The sequence below is a fragment of the Octodon degus genome, unplaced genomic scaffold, assembly GCF_000260255.1.
Source record: "Octodon degus isolate 3935 unplaced genomic scaffold, OctDeg1.0 scaffold00007, whole genome shotgun sequence".
Lineage (NCBI taxonomy): Eukaryota > Metazoa > Chordata > Mammalia > Rodentia > Octodontidae > Octodon > Octodon degus.
Window position 1 is genome coordinate 32,918,128 of NW_004524583.1, and position 9,593 is coordinate 32,927,720.

General features: G+C 39.8%; 1 protein-coding gene and 2 non-coding genes across 3 annotated transcripts in view; all 3 read left to right on the plus strand.

Moving 5' to 3' along the window:
- The window catches only part of Lin52 (lin-52 DREAM MuvB core complex component), a 118,559-nt gene that overhangs the window by 80,001 nt on the left and 28,965 nt on the right, over positions 1 to 9,593 (plus strand). The gene's annotated exons all lie outside the window — the stretch shown is intronic.
- Positions 3,535 to 3,697, plus strand: LOC111813359. The gene has a single exon (XR_002818645.1). It is a non-coding gene; the product is annotated as a U1 spliceosomal RNA (small nuclear RNA).
- Positions 8,427 to 8,533, plus strand: LOC111813376. Its single transcript, XR_002818657.1, has one exon. It is a non-coding gene; the product is annotated as a U6 spliceosomal RNA (small nuclear RNA).

Below are 9,593 nucleotides of genomic sequence, written 5' to 3' on the forward strand. Positions count from 1 at the left end.
ATCAGGGCCCCGAAATTTAAAGAACCAATCCAGAAGTGGGCATCTGAGATGCACATACACTTCTCAGAGGATGAAATTAAAGAAGCAAATAAATATATGAAAAAATGTTCCACATCACTAACTGTCCGTGAAATGCAAATTAAAACAGCACTGAGATACCATACCATCTCACCCCAGAAAGAATGGCTATCATAAAGAAATCAACCAACAACAAATGTTGGAGAGGCTATGGGGAAAGTGGAACCCTTCTCCACTGCTGGTGGGAATGTAGACTGGTGCAACCATTATGGAAATCAGTGTGGAGACTCCTTAGAAAACTAGGACTGGAAATCCCATTCAAGCCTGCTATCCCCCTACTGGGAATTTTCCCTGAGGAACTGAAAACGTCATATCATAGTGATAAGTATGTACCTATGTTTATAGCAGCACAATTTGTGATAGCTAAATCTTGGAAAAAACCAAGATGCCCATCACATGAGGAATGGTTGAAAAAGATGTGAATTTTTTTATACAATGGAGTATTACTCAGCTGTAAAGAATGATAAACTCGAAGCCTTCATATTTAAGTGGATGCCACTTGAAGATATAAGCGAAATAAACCGAACCCACATGTGTAAACATCGTGTAGTCTCTCTAGTATAAGAACTCAAAAGAAATATAAATAGAAAGGTATAACACAATTAAAAGGAAAACTAAAACTTGAGGATTGGACAATGAGAGGGCAAGGAGAAAAGCTGGGAAACAGGACAGGAACAAAGCCATACATTTATACGCACAAGATGGGCAAGGTAATGGTCCTGAGAAACATTAGCAGGTTTTTGAAACTAGCAGTTAATTGGTAGGATTCTCACGCTGACTATACATGTTGATACCTGTGAACCAAGCAACTGCACTGAAGATAGCAATGTGTAATAGAAGGGTCGCCTTGGAATGCCTGTCATTCTGGTCTTCTAAATATGTACTCCTTGTCATGATATACCAATTATTACCATACTGTCTCACAAGTAAAGTTTTTTTAATGGGTAATAAAAAAAAGACACAAGAAGAAGAAAAAAAAATGTCACAGGACTGTCCTGCTACAATGCTGTATATGGTTAGATTTCTGAATTTCTGTGTAAATACGTAGTTGTTTATTCATATTCTTTAAATATTTTTTCATTTTTTTTAATTTTTATCTCCATATTCTGTAGGGACTTAAAGTTTAACATATCAATACTTGATGGAAAATACCTGTTCCATGTTATGCCTAAGATGTTTGATATTCAGACAGATAGTGAAGTTAAACCCAACTGCATATGTTGTAAGGTAATAATAAGCTTCTCTTCTGGAGGGTTAACCACCTACATTTGCAAACCAAAAATTACAGAAATAAAAGGGGGGCTACAAGGACAGCCAACATTTTGACCATAGCCTTTCAAGGTCAGTGAAGACTCAGGACATAGGAGAACCTATACTGTAACATCATATAACTCAATTGTGTCCCAAATTTTCTGATCAAGGAGATTATGGGGCCACAGAGCAACATTATCGATGACGTAGAGTTTGTCTAAGGAGAGTCACCTGGAGAGAAAACATTCTCTCAGGCTTTCACAGAGAGCAAATTGGTCAAGCAATGGCCCTGACTCATGCACATGGCTGACACTGACAAAGCATCTGCAACCTGCGGTACAGGGTTACAGGATAAATCCTGAGGGTACTTGATTGACCTTATCAGATACAAAAGTTACATTTCTTTTTATATAGGTCTTGTTTCATCTTGGTCTTAACTATCTAGCAGAAAAGTATAAAAACGAGGTCTATAAAGTAAAGCCATATTAATATGCTGAGCTATGAAAGACTGTAGTTAACAACTTCTGTGGACAGCCCACTGTTACTGTGGACTGCTGGACTGTGTTGGATTGTTTTGCTGAATTCACGTGCCTATAGTATTTAGATGCCAATGGAATACCCACCTCTGACAGGACTAAACAAAAAAAGGAGATACAAAGGAAGGACCATTTTGTATCTGCATATGCAGAATAATACAGCTACTTTCACTTAATTCAATGAGAAGAAAGATTTGTACTAATAGTGTTTGAACAGGATATCCTGTCTGCATCTTGTACTATGGATAACCACTAAGAAGATAACAATGTACAATGTATTAATTGTTGAAACTGTCCAATTAATCAGTAAAAAAATAAAATTTGTGAGCACAAGCTATGATGTGCTCTCTGGACAAAAAAAAAAAAATGGAACAGTGTCAAGCACCCATGTATAACTGGAGTCTCTAAGAAAAGGAGTTTGGGAGGCCAGGGAGATGGCTCAGTGGAATAAGCGCTTCCCTGGCAAGCGCAAGGGCCTGAGTTCAATCCCCAGTTCTGCAAAAAAAGAAAAGGTGTTTGGAACAGGCCAGAAAAAAATTTATGAAGAAGCAAAATGGCCCAGCTGTCATAAGCAGGAAAGCAAGCAGAGGGAAAAGGCGTGTAGCGAAACAAAGAATGAAACAGATTTATTGCTACTAAATATGGAAGCCAGAAATAATGGAATGAGATCTCTCTTCTCTTCTCTTCTCTTCTTCTTTTTCTTTTTCTTTTTCTTTTTGAGACACTGTTTCACTATGCAATTCAGATTGGCCTTGAACTCAGTTTGTAGTACAGGCTTGCCTCAACTTTTACAGCGATTCTCCTACCTCAGCCTACTAAGTACTGGAAATATAGGTGTGCACCTAGCCAAATCTTTCAAATAGTGAAAGGAAAAAACTCAGTTGTCAGCCTGAAATTTCATATTATGCAAGAATATTCTTCAAGGGCTGGTGAGATGGCTCAGTGGTCTAAAGCACCTACTTAGAACAAAGTTAGTGGGCCAGGGAGATGGCTCAGTGGAATAAGCGCATCCCTGGCAAGCGCAAGGGTCTGAGTTCAATCCCCAGTTCCGCCAAAAAAAAAAAACAAAAACAAAAAGAACAAGAACATGGGGCTAGGGAGATGGCTCAGTGGAATAAGCACTTCCCTGGCAAGTGCAGGGGCCTGAGTTCAATCCCCGGTTCTGAAAAAAAAGAAAAAGAACAAGCTTAGTAAAGCACAGGGACCGCGGTTCAATCCCCCAACACCACATGCCAGCCAGCCCTGCCCCCGCTGAGCTGGACACACACACACACACACACACACACACACACACACGCGCGCGCGCGCATTTTAAAAAAAAAATTAAAAAAAAAAAAAAAAGAATATTCTTCAAGGGGGAACTACCCGTTCGGGCCCTCCTCCTGTCCCTCTCTTGGACAAGAGCTTTCTTTCTCTCAATAAATATATTCTCATAAAAAAAAGAATATTCTTCAAAAAATAAAGACAAATTAAACACATTTCCAGACAAAAACAAGATAATTTGTCCTCAGCAGATGTACAGTACAAGAAAAATGTTCCAGGCGGAGTAATAAGCCAACAGTGGAAACATAATGAAATACTGAAGAATACTTTGTTGGTCCAAAAGAAAATAAAAACAAAAGAACAGACACTGTAGGAAGCAAATAAAATAGCTAGCAAGATGATGGATACACTTACCTGGCAGGGGAGATACTGTGATCACTGAAGTGATTTTCCCAGGGCAAGCTTGTCCCTTGCACTCCTGATGTGCTGACCCGTGTGATTTCCCCGAGCATGGGAAATTTGGCTGCATAATTTGTGGTAGCGCGGGACTTCATCCGCGCTGTCCCCTAAATTTAAAAAAAATAAGTAAATAGAGATGATAGCTATAAGCCAAGCCATACCAATAATTCAGTATAAATAGATATATATATATATATATATATATATATGCACATATACATATATATACACACACACATATATCTAAAGACAATAATTAAAAAGCAGAGATTATCAGGTAGGATTTCTTTAAAGGCAGACAATCTGTATGGTGTTTATAAACTTCAAATATAAAGACATGGATAAATTTTTTTTTTAAATTAGGAAAATAAAACACCATCTTGTTGCCGGGCATAGTGGCACACACCTGTAATCCCAGCACTCAGGAGCCTGAGGCAGGAGAATTACCATGAGTGTGAGTCCAGCCTGGGCTACATAGCAAGATCCTGTCTCAAAAAAATAAAAGAAATAAAGAGGCACAAATTACCCGTATCAGAAATGAAAGAAAAGCCATCATTATAGATCCTGTAGGAAATGAAATGAAAATATACTTTTTATTCCAGTTAATTTGTTGGCTTAGGTGAAATGGGCAATTCCTTGAAAGTAGCAAATTTTCAAAATTGACTTTAGAAGATAGAGAAAATCTCATTATGGGCAGGCCAAATAGCTCAGCAGATTAAAGCGCCTGCAAGCAAGCACAGGGGCGCAGGATTCAATCCCGGGGCCTGCCAGGCCGGCCCTGCCCCCTGGGCACACTGAGACTATTGAAACTGGGTGTGGCAGTGTGCACCTGTAATCCCAGATCTTGGGAGGCTGTAAACAGGCAGATCACTATGAGTCCGATCTAGTAGTGAGACCCTGAACACCTGTAGACCCTTCCCTAAAATACAAAAAAGAAAAAAAGAAAATCTCATTAGCCTAATATCTCTTTAAAAAATTGAATTTGTAATTAAAAGCTTCAACCCAAATTCAAGTTCAGATGGCTTCACCTGATCAATTCTATTGAACAGTTAATGAAGGATTAGTACTAGCCCTCAAATGGGTAAAGCATTTGAACTGACACTTCACAGAAGTAAATAGCAAAATACTTACGGTGCTAAAGAAATATGTGGTGCTAAACACTGACTGTCCCAGAGTGCTTAGGCAAGCGGATCTCAAGTTGCAGGCCGGCCTGGGCTCCATAGGGAGCTTAAGGCCAGGCTGGACTCCCGTCATGGGATGCTGTCCAAGAGAGGGGAGTTGAGATTGGCAGTAAACATATAAAATACCTGAACGTTATTATTCATCAGCAAAATTATATTTACAAAGTAAAACCATAATGAGATACTACTCTATACCTGTTACAATAGCTAAACATAAAAATCTAATAGCTGATTTTAAATGTAAATTAAATTTGAATTTAATAACTAATTTAGTTGGACAATAACAAGAGTTAGAGAGATATGAAACAAGTTGAACTCATACATTACTGATAGGAATGTGAAATGATGTAGCCATTCCAGAAAAGTTTGACAGTGTATTATAAAGTTCGACAAGTATTTACTATATAATCTAGCAAGTGTACTCCTAAATTTTTGCTCAAGGTGCACGAAAACATCTTCCCAAGCATGGTTGCACACATCTGTAATCCTAGTACTTGGGAGACTGAAGTAGGAGGATCATCATAAGGTCAAAGCCAGGGGCCGGGGAGATGGCTCAGTGGTATAAGCGCTTCCCTGGCAAGTGCAAGGGCCTGAGTTCAATCCCCGGTTCCGCAAAAAAAAAAGAAAAAGAGAAAAGAAAGAAACAAATTCAGAGCCATCCTGAACTAAAAATTGTAAATATCTTGAAGGTCTACCAGTAGATAAATAAATAAATGTATTATGGTATTATATATAATGGAATAATATGCAAAAGCAGCAAACTACACATACATGCAACAATATGGGTGAATATCTTAAGTGTTACCCTGAAAAGTATGTACTATAGAATTCGCTATATAAAAGCTCTACGAAAGGCAAATGTAATCTAGTGACAAAAGTAGATCAGTAGTTGCTGTCTTAGTTACTTTTCTCTTGGCTGAGACAAAAATACCTGCCACCCAGAAGTAAAGAGGAAAAGTTTATTTAGTTCACAGTTTATAGAGGTTTCGAAGGGGTGCCGTGGAGATAGCTCAGCGGTCTAAGCATCTGCCTGCAAGTGCAAGGACTCCAGTTCAATCCCTAGTGCTGCAAGCTGTGCCAGCTCTGGAACCCCACACTTTGCCTGCCAGCCACCGAAACCAGGAGTGGTGGCACACACCCGTAACCCCAGTGCTGGGAAGGCTGAGGGAGGAGGATCACTAAGTCTGAGCTGTGTAGCAAGATGCTGTACCAAAGAAATAAAAGATTAAAAGAGGCTTTATTCAGTCTGTAATAGGGTGGCTCAGAAGCAGTTTAGCATGACAGACACACATCACAGAAGAGAAAGTTTGTGGCAGGCAGAAGGTAGTAAAGGAGAAAGGGACAAGACAAGCCTCTTTCTGTCCCTAATATTGAATCCAGGCTATCAGGATTAGGGCAGTGCCAATCCAATCAGTGGACTGATTTAGTTATCACCACCCTTAATCCCAGCATTACACACTCTACATTTAGCCACTCCTGAAAAAGCCCCACCTATGACCACATGAGACTTTGTGGCGAATCTAGACCCAAATTAATAGCAGATGCCTAGAACTAGGGTGGATCCTGAGCTTGCAGACAGGTATAGGGCAGTGGTTGGGAGCCCATGGCACACGTGGTTTTTATTTTTAAGACAGCTCAGATTTGTAGTGATCCTCCTGTTTTAGCCTCCCAGCACTGAGATTATGGGCGTGTGCCACAACATCTGTGTACCCAAGGCAGGGCTGGCATAGCATGTGGCGCTGGGGATTGAATCTGGTCCTTGTGCTATCTCTGTGACTCCAATTTTTAAGACAAAAGATGTTAATTATGAGTTGTTTATTCTAAAAACCTCAGGATTCAGGTTTCCTTGCAGTGTTGGCGCTTTGGGGTAAATAAGTGGGTTTGGGGTTGCAGTTTGGGCGCTCATCTCCTTTAACGTTTACCGCTGCCGGTGTAGGGAAGGGTTTGGGTTGATAGCCCTGACGGAGCAGCTCACGTGGAACGTACGGCTTCTGGAGCAGAGTATAGCTTGTTTTGAGTAAGACTTGGAAACGTGTGTCCAAGTCAGCACCAAGGAGAGAGGGCATTTTATTGCAACAGCTGAAAACTTGGCCACGTAATGTGTTAATAAAGAGAATTAGGGAATGAGTCTGTTCACATGTCCACCAAGGACTGCAGGGGTGTGTAACTAGTGGGACCCTGTGAAAAATTACGTAGCTGTGTTAACTTGCTTAGTGACTAAACATTTCCATCTCTTTAAACTGAATACAAGATGGTTTAGAACTAATCCTCTATGGTATTTTATAAATCCACATTGAACAGACCTATTTTATTTATTGGTTGGTTTGTTGTTGTTATCAACAAAGTAATTTTATATTTATTCTATGTGACCAGGTGTCTTAGGTCCTTTCTCTGGATATCTTGAAGTATTAAAGTGATTGTAAATGGAAAAAGGCCACTAAGGGGACTGCTATTCTCAGGGCTTTGAACCAGTTGGGATAATGCAAAAAGAGAAAAAGTTGGGGAAGACACAGCAGGAGCTGCGCTGCCAGCTAAGTGAGGTCATCTGACTTGGCTGGACAACCTTCTGCCAGAGCACCTGATCCCTCCTGGAAAAGACAGCAGCTGGCTCCATACGCCTTCTCAGTAAAGGCTAGGACGGGTACAGGACTCTCTCGTGCCCACGGTGGGTGGGGAGCAGTGAACGGGGTTCGTGGGCTCTCGGGCAGCTGAGCGATGGGCGGTGACCTGCGGCTGCCACTTCAGACTGTGTGGGGTGCAGGATAGCACGGTGGAGACACCAAGGCCGTGGACGCAAGGAGGCCCGCCGGAAAGCCATCTTGACAGCGCGTGCACCTGTTCTCGTGCTGGCTCGGAGCCTCGCTGTGAGGGACCACTTCACCCTCTCGGAAGGTGCTTGAGGAGCCTCTGAATGAAGTAAGCAAGTGACCCCACAGGAAGCCTTCTGAAGACTTGGAGCCGTTCTGGTGAACACACAGCTGTAGCCTAGGAGAGGGGCAGGATCAAGCATGTCGCAGTGGTAGTGCTGCTCCTTGCCTGCATCACGCAGTCGCGTGGTCAGCTGAGCTGCAGGAGGAACCAGCAGTTGTTGGGAAAAGCACTGCCTGCAGGTCCATTTAGCCTCCTGGGGATCGAACTTGGGACCTTGTATTTGCCAGGAATGCACTTAGGCCGCAGGGCTATATCCCTAGTCCCATAAATGCTTTTTGCATAAATGAAGTTAGCAGTATTGTTTTTATAATCTGAGTTAGGATTACTGATTCAGTTAGTATTTGACCAATTACTCATGTGTATAGTGGCATTAGCATTTCATTTTATAGATTTTTATATGTTTAAATGTACAGCTTTGTTAAGTGGTTTTCTATTTAATGCATTTCATTAATCTAATCTACTTATTAAATCTGATTGCACAGTATCTGAGTACTGATTAAACAAAAGGTACATTTTCAAATAATTTGTAATTAATGTAAATGCTGTACTTATTTTAATTCAGAGTATAGTTCTCTTGTTTTCTGAAACAGTGCATCAAAAGTACAGATACTGATATTATTTGAATTTAAACAGAGTTTGCCAAGTATATTCCTTCTTAAAGTATATGGCAGTAATGTTTGGCTATTTCATGGAATTTGAGCAGGTTGGTTTTATAAACACAATGTTTGTGCTCGCTTCGGCAGCACATATACTAAAATTGGAATGATACAGAGAAGATTAGCATGGCCCCTGCGCAAGGATGACACACGAATTCGTGAAGCGTTCCATATTTTTGACAGAGGGGTGTAAACCATGCAGTAGGAGGAAGAGGAGGGATAAATAGAGGAAATATTAATTAAATGGTCTGTAAACTATGATAAGTTGTGAATAAGATTGTCAGATCTGTTTTAGTGTAATAATTATCAAGTTCAAAACATTTTTGTATTTAAATTGGTATGTTCATCTCAACATTCCTTATTAATAAAATGTATTTCAGTGTCAAAAAAATAAACACAATGTTCAAGTCATTAAAGTAGTGTCTACTTTGTAAATTATTTCTTTTCTTTTTTTTTTTTTTTTTTTTTTTTTTTTCTGTTAAGTTAAAAACAAAAAAAAGAGGGCAGGAGAGATGGCTCAGTAGAATAAGTGCTTTCCTGGCAAGAGCAAGGGCCTGAGTTCAATCCACAGTTCTGCAAAAAAAAAAAAAAAAAAAAAAAAAAAAAAGCAATTAATACAGCTTTCCAGTTTTGAGAGGAAACTAGACTTATGAGTTAGTTGTAGTTTGGTTGTTTGTGATCACAGCTTTTTGCTTAACAAAATATGAAACAATGATTATAATTGGCTTAACTTCTGCTAAAAATTGAATAGGACAAATATATTACTTGTGGTTTAATTTCTTAAAAGCAGGGCCATGTTTTCTACTACTTTAATATCCACAGAAATCCTTATGCAATGCTGGGTATTAAGAGAGTTCCTGGGGCTTGTTTTGAGATTCCATTTCACCAGTGGCCTAGAGAAGCTTTTTTAAATTTTCAGGGTGGGAGGGAGTTTCTGCCAGTTGTGGTTACAGGGATGATTTCAGGATTACTCCTTCCCTTTCGGTTTCATTAAAAGAGACTAAGGAGTGTTGGCGTTAGATCTTCCCCGAAGTTCTTTTTTTTTCCCCTCCATAATTTTATTGAGAAACAAATAGCAGTGAGACAGTTTCAGATCAAATTGGTAGGACAGTTGCAATAATTTACACATTGCATACTCTCTTCTTAGTGGTTATTTGCTGTACAAGATGCAGACATGATATTCTATTTACAAACACTATTAGAACAAAGCCCTCTATTCTTTTTTTCGCTTTTTTTTT